The following is a 20,882-nucleotide window of genomic DNA, read 5'->3' on the forward strand; positions in this document are numbered from 1 at the left end:
TGACCATTCCTGAATCTAGAGTTGTCAATTCACCACTCTATTCAGGAATAACTATCACAACATCCCCAAAAGTGACTGTCAACCTCAACTTGATATCCACTGAGTTGTTTTTAAGAAGTGATTACCAAGTAATCAGACTAGAAAAACCATTTATTCAATGCAATTGACTGGCCCCAATCAGACCAAAATCACATCATGGAGACAAGTACCAACCACAAGATGTCCCCTTACTTTCCCAAATATGTGTGTGTGTGTGTGTGTATTCATAATAAAATATATTATTACAGCCACATATAGATATGAAATCTTTAGGTCTTTTTATACTCCATAAGAAAATGATGGAATTATGATGTGAGCCAGATTTTATGCTTTTGATTTTGTGCTTTGTGTGAAGCACTTTGGAAACACATTAACTTTTTGGGCACAAAGGGGCACCATTTAATCATCTAGAATAATAAGCTTGTAAAAATGGCCATGTTTGGTCAGTTTGATGGTCTATACAGCTCAAGAGTTTACTTATGGCATTGTCATCAAGAAGCAGCTTCCTAATATTTCCCATTGGGAAGATATCCATGAATTTATCTAATCTTTTAAGTAATTTCTATTTTTAAGCCTGTACCACTTATACCTGGAACACTATACTCCTCTTGAAGAAGTCTGGAGGGTGGGGGTGGGGGGAGATGTAAAGTTAGGTAAAGCTGGGCAAAGACAATTATTTATCATCTTTGTGTGGTATGACCACAATAATGTTTTTAATCAATTTTTTCTTAATTAACAAACATCTCTGTCTCTGTCTCTATCTCTCTCCTTCCCTCCCTCCCTCCTCCCACAAGGGAACATGGTGATATAGGAGGAGGGCAGAAACCTGCAATCCTATAAACCACAAATCCATAGTGAAGGACAATTCCCACACTGGCCATGTATGTGTACTGTATCTCTCTCATTTGTGTAGATTTCTACTTGCACTCTGATAATATGAGATCTCTCTTGTATTCCTCCTCTTTTTTCCCTTAGTGTATTTTTTTTCTTCCCTCCTTTTTTTTTCTTGGTTAATATCATCAAAACAAAGTAAAAATCATTCCCAGATTCTCCATTTCATTTGACTAATTTCATGACCCCAGTGATATTAAGGTTTTAGAAGATGCTTGAACTACCACCACCCTTTCCATTAAAAGCAAAAACTCTGACTTTATAAAATCTTTTCTTATTATTTGTACTGACTATTTTATGCTTCTCTTTATTCTGACATTTCAAAAATTTCTAGTCAATTCATTTCTGAAAGACAAAGTCTTTTCATCAGGAATGCTTAGAAATCCTTCCTTTCATCAAAGATCCATTTTCTCCTATAAGATTATAGTCAGTTTTCTGATTGAGTTATTCTTGGTTATGAGCTGATTTCTTTTTGACTTTTAGACATATGTACCACATTCTTCACTTCTTTAACATAGAAGTTGTTAAATCTTATATAATCCAAACTGTGGTTGTTTGGTTTTTGAACTATTTCTTTCTAGTACCTTAGTATTTTTTTTTCTTTAACCTAAATGCTTTGTATTTTGGCTATAATATTCCTGAGATTTTTCATATTGGGGTTTCTTTCAGGGAGTGATCAATGAATTCTTTACAATTTTACTTTGCCCTTCTATTCTTCTAAAAGATCTGGGAAGTTTTAACTTCATGATTTCTTTGAAATATGATATTCAGGTTTTTAAAAAATTTATCATCACTTTTAGGTAGTTCAGTGATTGTTAAATTACCTCTCCCTGATGTTTTCCGAGTCAGTTTTTTATAAGACAATATATTTTCTTCTATCTTTTGACTTTGTTTTGATATTTATTATCTCATAGTTGTCAATTTCTGTGTAGACCATTTTAATTTTCAAGAATTTTGTTAACTGGACAAAGTTTTATACTTTTTGTGCTAAGCTGTTAATTTTCTTTCCAGATCTCCCCTCCAATTCTTTCTTCTATTATACTCATTTCATTTATATAATTTTTTTCTCTTTTTCAAACTCTTAGATTATTTTTTCTAAGAATATTAATTTTTACAGCAAGCTGTGTTTTTTCTTTGAGTTTTTGTATCTTTTCTGGGTTTGTGTCTTGGGCATCTCTGGCCATATATGAGCTCTTTACCTTTTTTTGTTTGTTTAGTTTTTGTTTCAATGATCTGCTCTAGGCAGCCATGACATTACTGGCCTAGCTGAGAGCTCTGGGGGACTGAGTCTGTAAGCTTTTCTGTCTGAAAAGAGTCCCCACCCTCTAACTGAATTGGAAACTTGAGGCTCTGGGTACTATGTCCTTGGGAGAGTCTTGGTGGAGTATTGATTTGACAGTATCCTCAGGGTGTCACCACCTGCTGATCTAATTCAGAGTTCTTAACTCAGTCCTTGTCTCTGATTCTCCTCAACACCACTTTTGTCCCTTGCCCTATGCTGCTGTTTCCCAGTTCCTGCCCTGATCATTAAAAAAAAAAAAAAAAAAAAGTAAGTAGAATTAATGATCTTCAACAGAAAAAATGATCCATTGTAGTTTGCCCTTCAATTTCCCAATCACTTCTCAATCTAGTGTTCCTCTTAAATCATTATAGTAATAGCTGTCAGAAGAGCTGGGCTATACTCCTTCCTCAAATTCCACCATCCCACCATATGGCCGCAATAATTCAATACTCTTTGGCTAGATTAATCAATATATCAAATGAATCATGCTAAATGTTTTAGCATTGATTAGCATAACATATTCTGTCTGCTTATTTCTTACTGTATAAAGGAGATCATCTTTTTATGGGTCTTAAATCTACTTCCTTCAAACTTTAAAGTGTGTTTCCCTAGTTCTAGTATTATGGGATTAGTTAAAGTTATTTATGGTTGTCTCCTTTTTGTATACAGATTTCAATCACACTCTCTTTTGGCTTTTGTCCTTCCAAATGGAAGATTATTTTCTTCTTATAGGCTTCTGCCTTCCCACATCTTTGAGAATTCCATTTATCCTTTTCTAGAGCATCATCATTTCCCATTATATCTTTCTTGTGCCCTGGGAGCTAGAACTTCAACTATAACAAATTACACCACAGAAGCCAAAAGGAATACATGGTACTTCCCAGTATGTCTCACATCCACCCAAGGCTTAGCAGAATTGACCGTTTTTATAGCTAATTTCTGAAGAACAGCTATTTTACGCAATTTGCCCAAGGCCATAGTTGAATTCAGTAGAAAAGCTAGGCAGGAAGTCTGAAATTTGTGACTGGGACCCTGGTGGTATATTACCTGTTGCACCATTCCTGTTCTCCATTAGAGCTCCAGTGACATGTTGCCAATGCAAACTGTGCCCATCAATAGCTGGATGATGCTAAGTAATGATGCTTCCCTTATTTACCGTTATTTGTCACTGTGGTATAATGAGTGCTGCCATTCTCAATTATGCCACCAGGAATGGAGCTGGTTATTAGCAGCAGGGCACAAGTCTAGTAATCAAGGAATGAGAAGGCCTCATAATTTTATAACCTGTGCCAGAAAGAAAGAAACACCGTTCCCAAACTGACAGACGGGTGGAACAGAGACCATGAGCAAGGTGAAGTTGTTGGTACTCCCTTAGCTCATTACTCATCTTGGAGAAATATGAGCTACTGTAATAGCTCAAACAGGGTGGGGAGAAGCTCCTTTGGGTTCCACCAGAAAATTGAATACTACTGGGTGAGATTAATAGATGTGTCAAAGTAGCTGCTGCTAAGTGTTTTACCATTGATTCAACTCCAATGACAATATACAGATCAATCTGTAGAGTAGCAAAGAAATATTGTAGCCTACATCCTTTCACTTCCAGCACTAATGAAGCATTTATCAAACCCGTACTTTCAGATATCAGGATCTTTATGAGACCCATTAACATATTCAGGCTTTTGAGTCTCTTCATTTAATGTTCCATTATTTCATCAGCATGGGCTCACTTGTTTTATCCAAATTAAAAGTCATGTAACAAAAGTTATTTTGCAGTAACTATTATCCATCCCAAGTTTGTCTCTTGGTGTTTATCCTTCATTTTCAAAGAGAACCAAGGATGATGTCTTAACTTAAGCTGAGAGTTGCACAAAGTCCTCAGCCTTGTGCTCTCTTCCAGAGTCTTTGAAGTCCAGTGGGGAGGCTAAAGTGAGAAGGACTGGAATGCAGAGGATAAGCCAAACCTTCAAGTACTTGCTTTAGCCCCTTCCTGGCTTTTGGAACAAATTGATCTCATCTTCCCGTTCCACTGGGATAAAGTCTCCACATGCTTGGAGTCAAGATCTCCCGAATTCACCAACAGGTCACTGACCTTCAACTCGCTCTAGCCCATCTGTGAAATGATTTACCAAGGTAACTGTGCATTGTACAGTTTATTGGAGCCACAGGTGAGAGGTGAGTCCAGATGGACAAAGGTGGATAAGCTACCCTGAAAAGGGCTTGACAAGCCTCCCACCTAATGCGGTTAGTCTTCCTTGACACCCCAAATATGTCCCTTAAAAAGGACCATTTCTAAATCTGGATAGAAACCTGAGATAATATATAGCCAAAGGAAAGATAAGGTAAAACACATCAACCTGTAAATGAATAAATATTCATAGCAAAGCTTTTTTTTTGTAATTAAATACTAGGAAAAAGAAGTGGGTATTCATTCATTCATTGTGGAATACATGTACATACTGGCCAATGAATGCAATACACTGCACAAAACAATTAACATGAGGAATTCAAAAACCTATGGAAGGTTTTGATACAGAGTTAAGCAGATCCAACTGAACAATATATACAATTACTATAATAATCGGAGGCAGGGTGACATGGGAACTTCGGGGTTTGCACTCAAGTCTCCCATTTTCTACTTGTGTGATGCTGAGCAAATTCCCTAACCTTCCTAGGCTTTCGCCTCCTTTGTGAAAATGAGAGGGTTGGTTTAGATCACCCCGCTAGTCCCTTTCAGCTTTGTATCTATAAGGAAAAGAGCACAAAACCAAAACAAAACTCTTAAATTATAGTGAGACGAGACAATGAAACACACATCTCTTCTTCATGTAGAGAAGTAGGAGGTAAGTGCAGTCTGTGCTAGCAAAGGCTAACCATTTGGGTTAGATTTGCTGATCTCTTGTTCTTTGATACAGTGGAAGCTTAAGATGATGAGGATGATGGGCTGGAGAGGCAGAGTAGTTCCCCCTCACACATTTTAATAGTATTTTATTTTTCCAAATACATGCAAAGATGGTTTTCAACATTCACCTTTGCAAAACCTCATGTTCCAAATTTTCCTTCCTTCCTCCTCCCTTCCCCAAGATAGCAAGCAATCTAAGTTAAGCATGTGCAATTCTTCTAAACATATTTCCATATTCATCCTGCTGAGCAAGAAAAATCAGGTCAAAAGGGAAAAAATGAGAAAAAAAACAAGCAAGCAAACAACTACAACAAAGGTGAAAATCCACGTTCAGTCTCCATAGTTTCTCTCTCTGGATGTGGATGGAATTTTCCATTGCAAGGCTATTAGAATTGGAGAGGCAGAATATTTCCAGAAACAACTGTGATATAAACACAAAAGGCTTGAAGGACCACTGAAGGGCCTAGAGAAAAGGTAATTAAATATATTTCCTTATAGACCAGAAGGGTCTGTAAGACTACCAGGTAGATAAAGTTTGAGTAGCAAGTGTTTCTACTTGTTTTTCCTGTCACAAGGAAGGATTCACTAGGGAGTGGAGTAGAAAAGGATTATATCTAAAATAGGAAGTGAGACAAACAGGCTTAAGTGATTTGCCAGGATCACGCAGGTAGTAAATGCCCAAGGTCACATTTGAACTCCAGACTTTGTTGTGCAATGATCATCACCAAGCTGCCCTGGGCTCTAATCATCACCGACTGCCTACTGGATGTCCTATGGCTACCTCAAACTCAACATGATCTAAACAGAATTCATTATCTTTTGTAGCATGGTGCCTGCACATAGGAAACACCTAATACTTGTTTATTGATTTCTTCCCAAGCCCATCCCTCTTTTCCTAGCGTCCCAGTTTCTATCCGTCCATTATTCTTCCAGTTCCTCAAGTTGACAAGTCAACTGACTCATCCTCAACTCATCCTCCATATCCAATCAGTTTCCAGACTTTCAGCTCTTAAATTTCGCCTTCTCTCCACTCACACAGCTGCCACCTACACTATCTCAAATTGCCTCCTAAATGAGTCCCTTCCCTCAATCCTTTCATGTCTCTATAATTCTCCCCTAGTATTAGATGGATATCCCTAAAGAACAAGTCTTTCCATGTCTTTCCCTGCTCAATAAATTCTAGTGGTTTCCTCCTACTTCTAAGATAAAAGACTAAGGCGTCTATCTATTTGGCAATATTTGTTATATGTATATGTATATATAACCCTTTTAGACCTTCCCAAAGATAAGTTCTAGCCTGCTTTTCCAAACTTATTATGTATTACTCTCCTTTTATCCTATTCTCTATTCTAGACCAACTGATCTACTGCTGTTCTTTACAAATATCATTCTACCTCCCATGGTTTTTGTGCTCTTCTCCCATGCCTGGAATGCATTCTGTCCTCACTGATACCTTTTAGAATTCTTAATGCCCTTAAGATTTAAATATCTATGGATGCTTTTCTTGATCCTTTTCCTGAAATTACCCTGCATTTAATATGTATATATTTTATATTTATTTATATGTGCATATGACATTCTTTCTCTCCACACCAATAGATTATATGTTTGCTTGAAGGCAGGGCCCATTTCATTTTTACCCCCAGTATTTATCATAGTACCTGAAACTTAATGGGTGTTTAATAAATTGCTTGTTGAATGAATAATTGATTGATTAGCAGAAAATGCTATTCAGGATGGCTCAGAAAATGTTGCTTAGATAAGGTTGTTAACATTAGTGTGTTTTTGGAAAGGCTAGCTTCTTAGAAACACAAATGTCACCTCTTGTAAAGTGACAAGTGACTTACTTTTTTCCAGATAGGAAGACATCCATTTGACTAATATCAGGTATAAAAGATCTGCTCATGAAGATCTTTGCTAAATTCTTTCCAGGACTAAGCCTACTATGAGATGCTCTCTTTGTCTCTCCCTCATAATGTTTTCCCTTTAATGGCACCTTTTACATATATATATATAGTATATATGTATGTGTGTGTATGTAAAAACATAAACTCTGGTTAGTCTGTTAAACTCTTCTATAGATCTAATCTGTCAGTCAATGGCATATTCCTTTAAGGATTCTTCCAAATTCCTTTTCTTGATAATCCTATTGCTCTCCCAGTTCTATTTTCTACTATATTTATTGCTACTCTGGTGCTTATTTTACCTCTTAATTTGTCTGTAACCTCTTCTCCTTAATAAGCCTACCTTTTGGCAAAGAGAATAGTCATTGTGAATTTGTCACATGTTTATTTTGAACTAGAAATTGCTACCCTGACCTCATCAACAAGTACCTTTCCAAAGTCACAGAATCCTAGATATGAAATAACTTCTTCAAAAGACCATTTATTGCACCCTCTGTCATCAGGCAAGATCATACCAAAACTAAACTAACTAGATAAAGATGTTTTCAAATTTCAAGAATCAGTATCTAATCGGGGATAATATTAATTCACTATGCTACTTTATGGGTAAAGAACTAGACAGGGATTTCAAGGAGGAAGAGGCAAGAGAAAAAGAATAGAGGAGATTAAGAAGGGAAGATTTAATAGGTTCACTAGAAATAGTGAGAATGAAGTCTATTGCAAGCATTTAACCTTGAATACCGGTGACTAATTTTTACATAAACAAGTTCTATTATCAGCCTCTGAGAAGTGTAGAAGGAATGATGATGAGGTGAAGATTCCTGTAAAGACACTTTTGAAGTGAGTGGGAATGGGGGAAGGTCAGATCCAATACCTTTCTCCTGTATCTACCACAAAGATGCAATCTCTGATATTCTACTCTGAATCACACAGTAGTTTAAGGCTCATTTTTAATAAGGTTCCGATGAAACAGAACAACTCCTCTTCCTCAAGTCTTATGAATTTCAGCAGGGATAGGGTCTAGTTCTTTTATACCAACAGGAAACTTAATCATTTTATTGGAAACCCAAGCTTTGTCCCCAGAATTTCCTCTCTCCAAAAGACAGAAAGGGAGGATATGAGTCCAGGATCTACTCAAAACTTTATATCTAACTAAGGAATATGAAGTATTATCTGTGCATAGGATCTTACAAAAATTCAGAACCTTACGAAATTCCCCCTTCTGTCTCCTTACCTGAATGACATCCTGGCCCCTTAGCTGGGCTGTTGTAAAAGCTACATCCTGACTTCTTTACCTGATCCCCACCTGGAAAAAGACTACATCTTGACTTCTTATCGACAACCTTACTCTCCCACATAAGCTGTTATCCTACTGATTGAGACCTCAAAATTTCACTATGTAAGCTCTCCCCCCAGTTTTCCTCTACTTTCTTAAAGACTAGTGTCAGTTTTATGGTAAAGTGTGGTTTTTTTGTTTGTTTGTTTGTTTTTTAATGACTATAAAAGAATCTCCTTGAATTCTTTCAAACAGACTATGAACTATGATTCTGGGACACTTCAATTTTACTATAGTCTCTAATGAGCTTTTCCCTAACATCATTATAAACAATGGATATCAAGTGACATGCCAGTTCTTGGTTATGACTTTATCCCCAAAGAGTTACATAATAGATCCAAGATCCAATCTATAAAGTACATCATCTCAGAATTTAAAAGGAAATATGGGAGACAGCTGTATTTTGTCTATTTGAAGAGTGCCTGTGTGTTTTACTCACTAAACTAATTGACCCATGCTGATGCCATTTGGTACAAAAACAAAGAGAAAACCAAATTATCATTGAGTTCTGAAGTTCTCTTTATTATGATCAAGTCCGAGAGTTAGAATTCTCTTCCATTTTATACTCATTCTGACATGAAAAGTCTCAGAGGGTTAGAAACTGCTGGTCCCAATAAAATTCTATTATAATAAAATACATTCGATCGAATACTATCGATATATACTTATTGTATTAGTATAGTCTATAAGGCTATGTATGCTAGGCTTCTGGGACTATAAACAGTTCTTCACAGTCCTCAAAAAGCTTAGGATCTCTTTAGGGGACCAGGCAAAACTGAATAACAAAACCAAATTAGTAGCAATTCAAGGTATTGTTTTCCTGCTTTTGTCATTGTCTTGGTGCCTGCACAGAGTAGGCACATATTCGCTGGTTGAATTGAATTTCTTTAGCTAATTAGCATGGAAGTTCACCACTATGGATTTGAACTTGAAATTACTTTGGAAAAAATATGGATTTACTGGGGAAGGTATTTTAGCTAAGGGGACTATTGGAGCAACTGCAAAGAGATAGGATTGGTTTGGAGGCTAGTGAGCAGATCAAGTCTTGATGGAGTAGGAAGTGTGGCAAAGTATAAGTGGTAAATTAGTTGGAAAGGAAGATTGGGCTTAGACTACAGAATCTTATTTAAGACTATCCTGTTAGAAAAACATATCTCTGTTACCAAAAAGTGGAAAAAAAAATAAAACTCAGTGTAACAAAAAGATATTCTAATATTTCCTTAGTCCCTTTAATTTTGGAGAGATGCAGCTAATCAGTACTTCAAGTGAAAAAGACCTTGGGGGGCAAGGGGTGCTGATGATGATGGACTTCAATTTCAAAATGAGTTTACAGATGCTCTTGAAAACTTTTTGGGGGGATTTCTGAACCCTCCTAAGATATCTTGGAAGATTAACTGGCTAGATTTCTTTCTTGAGGACATTACCTTAAACCAAAATCACTCAGATGCTCATTAATTGACCACCAATAGACCCCATTTAGCCGTTGTTCTAGTCCTGACTCTAGTGAAAGTCAATAACACTCTTTTCCATTTTGGCTAGAAACCCTGAGGGGTCTTCCCCTCCCATTCTTGGCTACATAGCCTTAATCACTAAATGACTGCGACCTCAGCCAAATTGAGACCTTACCTTTAAAAGCCCAAGGTCTCCCATTGCATCTAGGACCACCTCTATTCCTCCTAATCTATATCTGGCCACTGGACCCAGATGGCTCTGGAGGGGAAAGTGAGGCAGGGGACCTTTCCCAGCCCTCTCTCACTTAAGTCCAATTCACTTTCAAGTCACCTCCCTGATGTTATCAGGACAAACAATAACACAACATGTGAAATAATGTTATATTCTACCCTAACCCCAGGGAATATTGCCTAATTAGGGCAATCACCCCAACTGCCTTTACTGGAAATATGGCAATCACCCTCCTGGGGAGAAAAAAGAACAAGATCTGAATTGGAATACAACTCACTAGACAGAACCAGAACCAGAAATCCTTAGGGCACAAAAATCCAAAGGGCTAATGGGGAACTTTCAGGCCAGAAGATTATTATGAGATTAGGAGATACAAAGATTGCCAGTGAATTGACTGTCTAACTCAATCTACTTCTTGAATTTTCAGCCTTTTTTCTCATGGTGTTTTGAAACAAATTGTGTCTCCTTCCCCTAAAATGGAGGCCCTGGCTTGGTAGGCTGAGGTCCCTCCTTGTCCCTTTTCCTCTTGGAGGAGCTATGGATAAATGGGCACTATTTTACAAGCATCCACTCGACCTGGAGGCTGGAAATCCAGGTCTGGATTGTGCCCACTGCGGGCATATTAGCTCTGATCTGTGGCAACTAATGATCTGAAAGGTGCCAAACTTGACTTTTCTTGATTGTACAATTGCCTACACATGGCATCTAGGAGCAGAGGTGAGAATGAAAGTCAAGCATGTTAAAAATAATGCCCAGAGGAAGTGGCATTAAGTGAGATGCCAGGTAAGTTAAAGGTCCTTAAAAGTCAGAGTGGATGACGTTAGGAAATGGCAATTCCCCCCCCCCCCCCCAATGTTGCCTATAATCTGACTACAAGAGAATCCTCTGTATCATTCTTTTTAACATGTGCCCATTTCTCAGAAAAGTACATGTAGGACCAGGTACAAAATAGGGAATAGGGATGCCTATGGCAGGATGGGGGCATTAGTCTCCAGAAAATGAAAATCCAGAAATGTCAAGAAAACAAAGTTCTCCAGGTTATCAAATGAATTTTACCTTTCATGTCCGCTAGTGAATCTTTTTTGACAGACCATTAAAAAGTTCCATCAGGAATGAAAAAATAATGACAAGTTGGAAAAGCCCCCAAAAGAGCTTAAAAACTATTACTCAGTAGGGAGGATCTTCCATTGCAAAATGGTTTCCAATTTATGTAAATCCACACAGACACCCCCTTTCAGTCTATTATGTATCTCTAGGAGCTCTTGAGTTCTTGTCACATTAGCATTTCTGTCTATTAAATAATAAATTCTGGTTTAGGCAGAATGATGACTGACCAGTTTTGAAATGGGATTTGGTGCTTGAGTTTGGCTAAAGAGCTAAGGTTAGTATATTTTCAGATATTTTAATAGAAATTAGTATTGTCTTTTATCAATTAGGAATTCTTGATCTGGAGTGCATAACTTTGTAAAAATATTTTCATGATTTTTTATTATACCTAGTTTGCTTTGTTTTTTCTATCTAGCTATAAAATTTTGCAAAATTAAAAGCATTATTTTGGGAAGGAATCCATATTTTATACCTGACCAAAAAAAATGCCTTGAAATACACAAAAAGTAGAAAAATGATGAAATATCTTGAAGTTCATGTTTTTTTATGTATTTGTTTAGCTAGGTTGCTAAATACTAACTCTTCTAGATCTCTTGTGAACACGTTTTATTGTCAAAAGCTTTGGCGATTCTATATAATAAAAATAAGTAATAAAAAACAAACAAACAAACAAAAAAAAGCTAAGGTTTAAGAAGACCTGAATTTACATCCAGCTTCAGACACTTATAGTCAGTCTTCATTATTTGCATTATTTAGAGATTCCTGTTATAATTTATTCATGGCCAAACTAGGTGTTGCCCGGGACAACAGAATCTGCTTTGTAGCAGTCAGTAAGAGCTCCTCTGTATAGAACTAAATTATCTGATTTGACCAGTTCACAGGACCCTTCAGGTAATAAAACTCAGTTCAAACTTAAAAAAAAAATCAAATTTCATATGTTAAACAATTATCTTTTTGTAGTCTATTTAGTGCCATGTTTTTGCATTTTTGTGCTTTTGTGCTGATCTCATTGTTTAAAATGGCCCCCAAGTGTCATACTGAAGTGCTGTATAGTGTTCCTCAGCCCAAGGAGGCTTTACAGAGAAAATACACATTAAATAAACTCCATTCAGTTGTGAGTTATAATGCTGTTGGCTATGATTTCTCTGCGAAGGAATCAACACTATGGTACATTTTAAAAAAGGGAAAGGAAATTCATCAATTTATGCATGAGGCTGCTCCAGGCAAATTACTTGATCTTGGTTTGCCTTAATCCACTAGAGAAGGAAATGGCAAATCGCTTTGCCAAGAAAACCCAGTATTGACAGTATTGATACATTATGGCCATGGTCACGAAGAGTCAGACATATAGTTATGGCTATCCTACTAGACAGAGCCAATCATAGAATGTTATAGCAGGAAGGGATTCTAAGATGGTTGAAAGTCTTTTCAACTTCATTTTATCAATAGGGAAAATTGAAGCTAGGGAAGTTAACTGACTTGCTTAAATTCACACAGAAAGCTAATGTTAGAACCCGTGCTTAAAAAAAACAAATAAATAAAAACACAAATTTACGACTCCTAGCCCAATGCCCTTTCTCTCTATCATATTTCTCTCTTATTTTTGACAAAAAGATGATTGCTTGGGATTACCCTTACCCCCTGGAGAATATATCTGTCAGAAAGCAAAACTTTTGAAGCTACATTCTTTATGTATGGTAACAAAATTACTGAAACCAACTTTCTTTAAAAAAAAAATCTTAAATAATAAATTCTGGTTTAGGCAGAATGATGACTGACCAGTTTTGAAATGGGATTTGGTGCTTGAGTTTGGCTAAAGAGCTAAGGTTAGTATATTTTCAGATATTTTAATAGAAATTAGTATTGTCTTTTATCAATTAGGAATTCTTGATCTGGAGTGCATAACTTTGTAAAAATATTTTCATGATTTTTTATTATACCTAGTTTGCTTTGTTTTTTCTATCTAGCTATAAAATTTTGCAAAATTAAAAGCATTATTTTGGGAAGGAATCCATATTTTATACCTGACCAAAAAAAATGCCTTGAAATACACAAAAAGTAGAAAAATGATGAAATATCTTGAAGTTCATGTTTTTTTATGTATTTGTTTAGCTAGGTTGCTAAATACTAACTCTTCTAGATCTCTTGTGAACACGTTTTATTGTCAAAAGCTTTGGCGATTCTATATAATAAAAATAAGTAATAAAAAACAAACAAACAAACAAAAAAAAGCTAAGGTTTAAGAAGACCTGAATTTACATCCAGCTTCAGACACTTATAGTCAGTCTTCATTATTTGCATTATTTAGAGATTCCTGTTATAATTTATTCATGGCCAAACTAGGTGTTGCCCGGGACAACAGAATCTGCTTTGTAGCAGTCAGTAAGAGCTCCTCTGTATAGAACTAAATTATCTGATTTGACCAGTTCACAGGACCCTTCAGGTAATAAAACTCAGTTCAAACTTAAAAAAAAAATCAAATTTCATATGTTAAACAATTATCTTTTTGTAGTCTATTTAGTGCCATGTTTTTGCATTTTTGTGCTTTTGTGCTGATCTCATTGTTTAAAATGGCCCCCAAGTGTCATACTGAAGTGCTGTATAGTGTTCCTCAGCCCAAGGAGGCTTTACAGAGAAAATACACATTAAATAAACTCCATTCAGTTGTGAGTTATAATGCTGTTGGCTATGATTTCTCTGCGAAGGAATCAACACTATGGTACATTTTAAAAAAGGGAAAGGAAATTCATCAATTTATGCATGAGGCTGCTCCAGGCAAATTACTTGATCTTGGTTTGCCTTAATCCACTAGAGAAGGAAATGGCAAATCGCTTTGCCAAGAAAACCCAGTATTGACAGTATTGATACATTATGGCCATGGTCACGAAGAGTCAGACATATAGTTATGGCTATCCTACTAGACAGAGCCAATCATAGAATGTTATAGCAGGAAGGGATTCTAAGATGGTTGAAAGTCTTTTCAACTTCATTTTATCAATAGGGAAAATTGAAGCTAGGGAAGTTAACTGACTTGCTTAAATTCACACAGAAAGCTAATGTTAGAACCCGTGCTTAAAAAAAACAAATAAATAAAAACACAAATTTACGACTCCTAGCCCAATGCCCTTTCTCTCTATCATATTTCTCTCTTATTTTTGACAAAAAGATGATTGCTTGGGATTACCCTTACCCCCTGGAGAATATATCTGTCAGAAAGCAAAACTTTTGAAGCTACATTCTTTATGTATGGTAACAAAATTACTGAAACCAACTTTCTTTAAAAAAAAATCTTAAAAAATAAAAATCCTTCCTCAATCCTCTTTCTGGTTTCAAAGATCTCAGGACTGGGAGATTCAATAGTTGATAATTAAATCTAATCAGACTTCAAGCTGTATGCACCAAGACTCATGAGGCTATATTAATAACACAATGTTTGCATATGCTCCTGTCAAAAATACAATTAGGAATTTAAAGCTATAACTTTTTTCACATAATTACCATCTGGTTATTTCCTGTCTTGGCATTAACTGTCAGAATGGTTTTTATAATTTGATTGCAGCCGTACACATCTTTAAAATGTCACTAATATATTTCTGAACTCCCCAAGACCTTTGGTATTTTTAAGCATTTCTAATTGCCTACGATTGGACTTTAAAGAATCATCTGTTGTCAAAGAGTCCCACACCCTCTACTGCTCTTCTACAAGGTCTGAGCTTGCTAAGTTTCTCATAGGACATACCAACTTTAATGATAAGATTGTGTCCACTTTAAAAGAGATTTTTCTTTTTGGGCTTATTATAGATACTGAATATATATGTGCACACAATACACATATATGTGTGTTTGTATATTTATATATATGAATATATGTATACATTTGTGTGTATATACTCATATATACAGATATATGAATATATTTTCATATTTACGAGAATTTTAGAATTATCTACCTTATATTGATATGAAAATTTTAGAACGGCCTACTTTTACATACATAGTTGCATTTTTATAAATATATGTATATACAAACATATAAAAGCAGCTCAGTCCAGATCTATCCACTGAAATTGTCCTTCTACTTGCTGAATTGTCCATTCTGGATCCTCAAATATATTTTATTTAGAATAATCAAATTGGAATGGTCCTCGAAGGTCAAATAATTCATATCCATTTACTCCAAACATTGCCAACTTTCAGTTATTCACTTTAGTAGAGCCTTAATATGGTTTATTCTGAATGGCAAATAATCCAAAAATTGTTTCATTTGGCTTTGTAATGTGTTATGAGATATTTTGGGCCTGAGATTTGCCTGCCTAATCATATTTTTTTTTCATTGATATTAAAATTAATTTGCATTCCCTGGGCTTTTTTTTTTTTTTTTTTTTTTTTTTTTTTTTGGTACTATAACACGAAGGTGGCTGAGCTGGTCTGGCTGAGAAGGAAAAAAACCTTAGTGCAAGGGAAGGGATGCGGAGATAGGAAGCCACAGAGCTCTCTATCTATCACCACCTTCTCCTGTATAGAGTTCCTGCATCATCTCCCCTGAGCCAGACATATCAAAGTTTTCTTCAGATCCGAGTCCTGTGATCCCCTAAGCAGGAATGGCTAGCTACTTCTGCAGGATTTAAAAAGGACTGTTTCTTTTTTTGAAGGTGATGGGAGCCCCAAAGCCTTCTATGACCTACCACAATTTAAGGAACCTTCATCAAAAGCACTGCCATGTTCTGATATGCAGGGAGGGAAAATATCCATATATCTATTTAAACTGATCAAGTGAATCCATTTTGACAGCTCTTTCTATTTGTAGAACTTTGCTTTTTTTTCCTTTTAACATTTTGTTAATGGATAAGTTAATTCTATAAATATCTGTTTAGTGCTTACTATATGTTACTGTGCTAGGTGCTACATATGTAAACACACATAGACACACACACACACACACACACACACACACACACACAAACCATTTCTTCCCTTAAATAGTTTATATCTACTGGGCTTACTTATATTATCTGTCTTTTACATTATTAATTTAAATTCATAGAGGACATTGCAGGGCTCATATCCAGTTTCTAAATAATTATACTATAAATGTTATCAAGTAGTAAATCAAATAAAACCCATTTGTAGTTATTGACAAACTTTTTTTTCTGTTAATTCTGTCCTCATTATTAGTTTTTCATAAAAAAACACACAAGTATTGGGAAACATGTAGAGCCTCACATTAAAAATTTACTATATATGACTAAAGTAGTTTTTAATCCTCAGATTTTGCTCCCTTCCCCATCAAGAGTGTCACACATTTATTATCTTGCTCTTAATAAAGAACTGAAAAAAAAACAATCATGACAAATATGCTCTGCAAAAGTGATGAATAAAATCTCTGAAGTTCCTTCATATACAGCTAAATTCTAATCACAGAATGAACAAGAGCAACCAACAGAAGATGGCAGAACGATTTTTCATCTGTCACATTCACGGGGTGAGCCTCCTAAGGTACACAAAGGTTATATCTATTCCTCCTGCCACCTCTTCTGGCCCCCTCCCTTGCCCCCTGCCTTGCTCCACCAAGTCCCACAAAGAAAGGAAGATAATATAATGGAATAAAGAAGAGAATTGATCCATTTGTTTATTTAAGGGCTACGGAAAGTTTCTCTCTATGGAAAAACCACTGACTGTGTTCTTTCAATTAACTTCATAATATACTTATTAGATAATTTATTAGATTAATATTTACACATTTTATCTCATTTGGCCTTCACAACAATCTTTGTAAGTAAAGAGCATCCACATTTCTTTGTTTTATGTCAAGTTAATTAAAAATTAGAAGAGTTAAATGATTTATTTAAGATTATTCGGCTATTGTCAGTGTTAAAATTTTAACTTTGATCTTTAGATAAGTCCAGGCCACTTTCATACTATGATCCTGCCTCACAGGAATAGTGAGACATGAGTTCTATGCTCAAATGACTCATTATTTTGTAAGAGAGAGAAAGCATATGGGTATTATGAGCATCCATAAGAAAGGTATTGTAAAGGCTGCCTTATCAATTCACACAGCCCAAGCCAGGTAGCCTCAGAACCCATGACTGCCCTCTTAGCAGCCTTGATGCTTATGAGGAAAAAAAACAAGTTCTGAAAGGCTAAATTTACACACCCCCGAATTAGGAGAAACACTGTTTCTAGCTTCTCAGCTTATTTCTTCAAACTTTGGCTTCATAAATTCCTACTTCGGATATCCATGACAGCAATAAATAGCAAAATAGAGATGAGGATAGGGACTGGACTGCCAATTTCATTCATATGAAAGGAAACTCCTAGATGGGCACTTAGTAACACAGTGGATGCAGGGGTCCTCAAACTTTTTAAATAGGGGGCCAGTTCACTGTCCTGGCTCAGACTGTGGGAGGGCCAGACTATAGTAAAAACAAAAATTTTGTTTTGTGGGCCTTTAAATAAAGAAACTTCATAGTCCTGACTGAGGGGAATAAACGTCTTCAGCTGCCGCATCTGGCCCGTGGCTGTAGTTTGATGACCCCTGGGAGGGTGAGCCTGGAGACAGGAAGACCTGAGATTCTATCTGGCCTTAGACACTAAACTAGCTGTGTGACCCTGAGCAAGGCGTTTTACCTTGTGTGCCTCCGTTTCCTTCTCTGTAAAATGAGCTTGAGAAATAGTACAGTCTTTGCCAAGAAGATCTCAAGTGAGATCACAACTTGACAAAAATTCTGAATGAGGAAACTCCCTATAACAACTCCTCCTCCTTCTCCTTCTCTTCTTCCTCCTCTTCCTCTTTCTCCTCTTTTCTCCTCCTTCGCTTCCTCCTCTTTTCTCCTCTTCCTCTTCATCTTCCTCTTTACTCCTCCTCCTCCTTCTTTCTTCTCCTCTTTCTTCCTCCTCCTCCTCCTCCTCCTCTTATTCCTCTTCTTTTTTCTTTCTCCTCTTCATCTTCCTTTCTCCTCTTCCTCCTTCTTCTTTCTTCTTCTTTTCCTCCTTCTTCTTTCTCCTCCTCCTCCTCCTCCTTATAAACTTAAAAGTTTTAGAAATCTGCCACTGCATTGAGAAGATAAGACACTTGTCTATGGTCACCTAGACAGTATGCATTAAAGGCAGGGTTTCATCCCCAGGGAATGAGAGACTATTCCAAGTAGCAACCAACAACTGAAGTATCAGTTCTACCTAATAAAATCTTATTGCACATTTGTGAACTAAATACTTTAGAAATTATAATATAGTATAAATATAATATATATGCAAAATATCTTAGAAACTATATTATAGTATTACATACATACGTGTGTGTGTGTGTGTGTGTGTGTGTGTGTGTGATCCCCGGGTCCCAGACACAAAGGAGAGCTTAGAGAATTTTCAAATTCAGTGCTAACATCTATTTCATACTCAGGGAATACCCTTCAAGAATGAGCCTAAAACAGTCTATTTCAACTTCCTGCCATTCCTTCAAATGAGCAATTATGGATATTTTCCCCCTACATGCATGGATGACAGAGTGAGAAGGGATTGGGAACTGGGTTTTGAATATCTTTCCCCCAGTATATAAAGAAGGATAAAAGTAATATTTATGCTTCAACAAATCCTATCTGGCAAACTGGATGGTCTCTGGAGAGAGACCTCTCTTGGAGGTCTCTGTGGAGACAAAATAGCAAGTGTGTCTCTATTTAGATGTCAACCTGTCCACGTCCACACAAGGTTATAAATTGTGCAGTTTAAATGACCAGATTGCAGTAGGAATGCAACATAGTAAATGCCAATTGGATATCATATTTAGGATTAATTGGATGAAAAGAATTGGAAAATTAGAGAAAAGCCTGTCCCATTTTAAAAAGAAAAACAATTATGTGCTTATGGATTTTTAAAGTTCTTTTGTCCATAAGTACACAAACACAATTGAATTGTGCCTTCAAAATAACTTTGGGATCCTATTCAACTCCCATTCTGTTTCTGAAGGTACATTATAATAAAAGCAATAATAACTTACAATTTATATAGTGTTTTTCAGTTTACAAATTGCTTTTAACAAATGAAATCAACTCAACAACATTTGTAAAACACTTATATTGTGTAATATACTGTGTCAGGTGATGGGGAATGTGAAATTTAAAAGCGATATAGCCTCTGTCCCTAAGGAGCTTACCACCTAATTGAGGTGGGGCAAACAAGTGTGCTACATACAAGGTAGAATGTAATGGAGACAAAGGAGAGGAGTCAGAAAAAGGACTCTCTGGAAATTTAAGAGAGAGAACTCCCAGCAAGGGAGGGCATCATGGAGCAAGGAGCATCCCAGCTGAGCCTGAAGACAAGATGAGGATTTCAGTTGTTCTGGGCAGGATGAGAAGGTCCAGAAGCAGCCAAAAGGCAAAGCCAGGTTGGGGGATGGCTAGCCTCCCCTGGGCTTCCTGGGGTTTCTCCCCGATAGTAGAGGATGTCATGGCTGACCAGGGGAGAGGGAAAGACAAAGAAAATTCTTCCTTTCCCAGAGCATGATTTCCTCTCAGGCTGGCTGCTTCTCTACTCTCAGAACTGGTTCTCTGAGAGAGAGCTCCTACCTCGATTTAAAATTGTTTTTTTTAAAAGACCAACAGGGATGTAGGCAGTCAGTGGCTATGGTGGTTGTTTTTTGTCACGTCCATCTCATTGTGACCCATTTGGGTTTTCTTGGCAAAGATTCTGGAGTAGACTTTCATTTCCTTCTCCAGCAGATTTTACAGATGAGGAAACTGAGGCAAAAAGGATTAAGCAACTCTCCCAGAATCCCACTCTAGTAAGTGTCTGAGGCCAGATCTGAATTCAGGAAGATGAATCTTTCCCACTCCGGACCTAATATTTTACCCACTGGATATATATATTTGTGTGTATAGATATAGATATAGACATATATATTTGTGTATATAGCTAGATATAAAAATCTATCTATCTGTCCTCACTATATCTATAATTTCTTCTCAAAGATTCCCAGGACTGGTTCTGTGATGGTTTATTCCATTTCTATGATAAAGCTCATCCTAAGAGATCTAGTACTATTTAAAACAATCATATTTTTTCTCTTTACCTGACTTGGAATTCAAATCCTTTTAATTACATCTGTTCTGTCCTTTACTTGTATATTCTAATATATTATACATATTCAGATAAATATAGCACTTCTCCCACAAATGAAAAAAAAAGTCAATAGCTTTATTAATTTTATAGTCTCCTATTCTTATTCCTTTATTTGAACTACCATGAATATTAATAGTATTTTGATTTATTATTAAAATATTAGTTTTTACTTATCTTTATTCAACTTTATCAGAACCTATATATTTTAGCCACAATTTACTAACATAAGTAGAAATTTTAGGAGACAGAAAAAGTACTGTTAAAGTCCTGAAAATAAAGAAATCAGGCATTCTTTACTTATTTCCTGAATAATCTTTGCTACTTAACCTCCTAATTTATTACAAATAATTCAAGATTTATTGAAATCTTCAATTTATTTTCAGCATTAAATCAAAGAATAGCATCCACTTGCTATCTGCTTCATTCGCAAAGTATTTTTCTTTAAATAGCACTGAGCTGGAAATGAGGAAACCAGACTCTACTCCCCAGCTCTGCCACTCACTATCTGTAGGCCTTTTTGGCAGGATACTTACCCTCAAGGGGACTCGAGTGTCTTCAAATATAAAATGAAGGTGTTGGATTATATTTAAGATCTCTTCCAGCTCTAACATCCTATGATAATGC

At 36.2% G+C, this 20,882-nt stretch overlaps 1 protein-coding gene across 3 annotated transcripts in view; it reads right to left on the reverse strand.

Annotated features, from left to right (window-relative positions):
* The window catches only part of STPG4 (sperm-tail PG-rich repeat containing 4), a 46,378-nt gene that overhangs the window by 6,501 nt on the left and 18,995 nt on the right, over positions 1–20,882 (reverse strand). The gene's annotated exons all lie outside the window — the stretch shown is intronic.

Source organism: Antechinus flavipes, chromosome 2 (assembly GCF_016432865.1).
Source record: "Antechinus flavipes isolate AdamAnt ecotype Samford, QLD, Australia chromosome 2, AdamAnt_v2, whole genome shotgun sequence".
NCBI classification, from domain to species: Eukaryota; Metazoa; Chordata; class Mammalia; order Dasyuromorphia; family Dasyuridae; genus Antechinus; species Antechinus flavipes.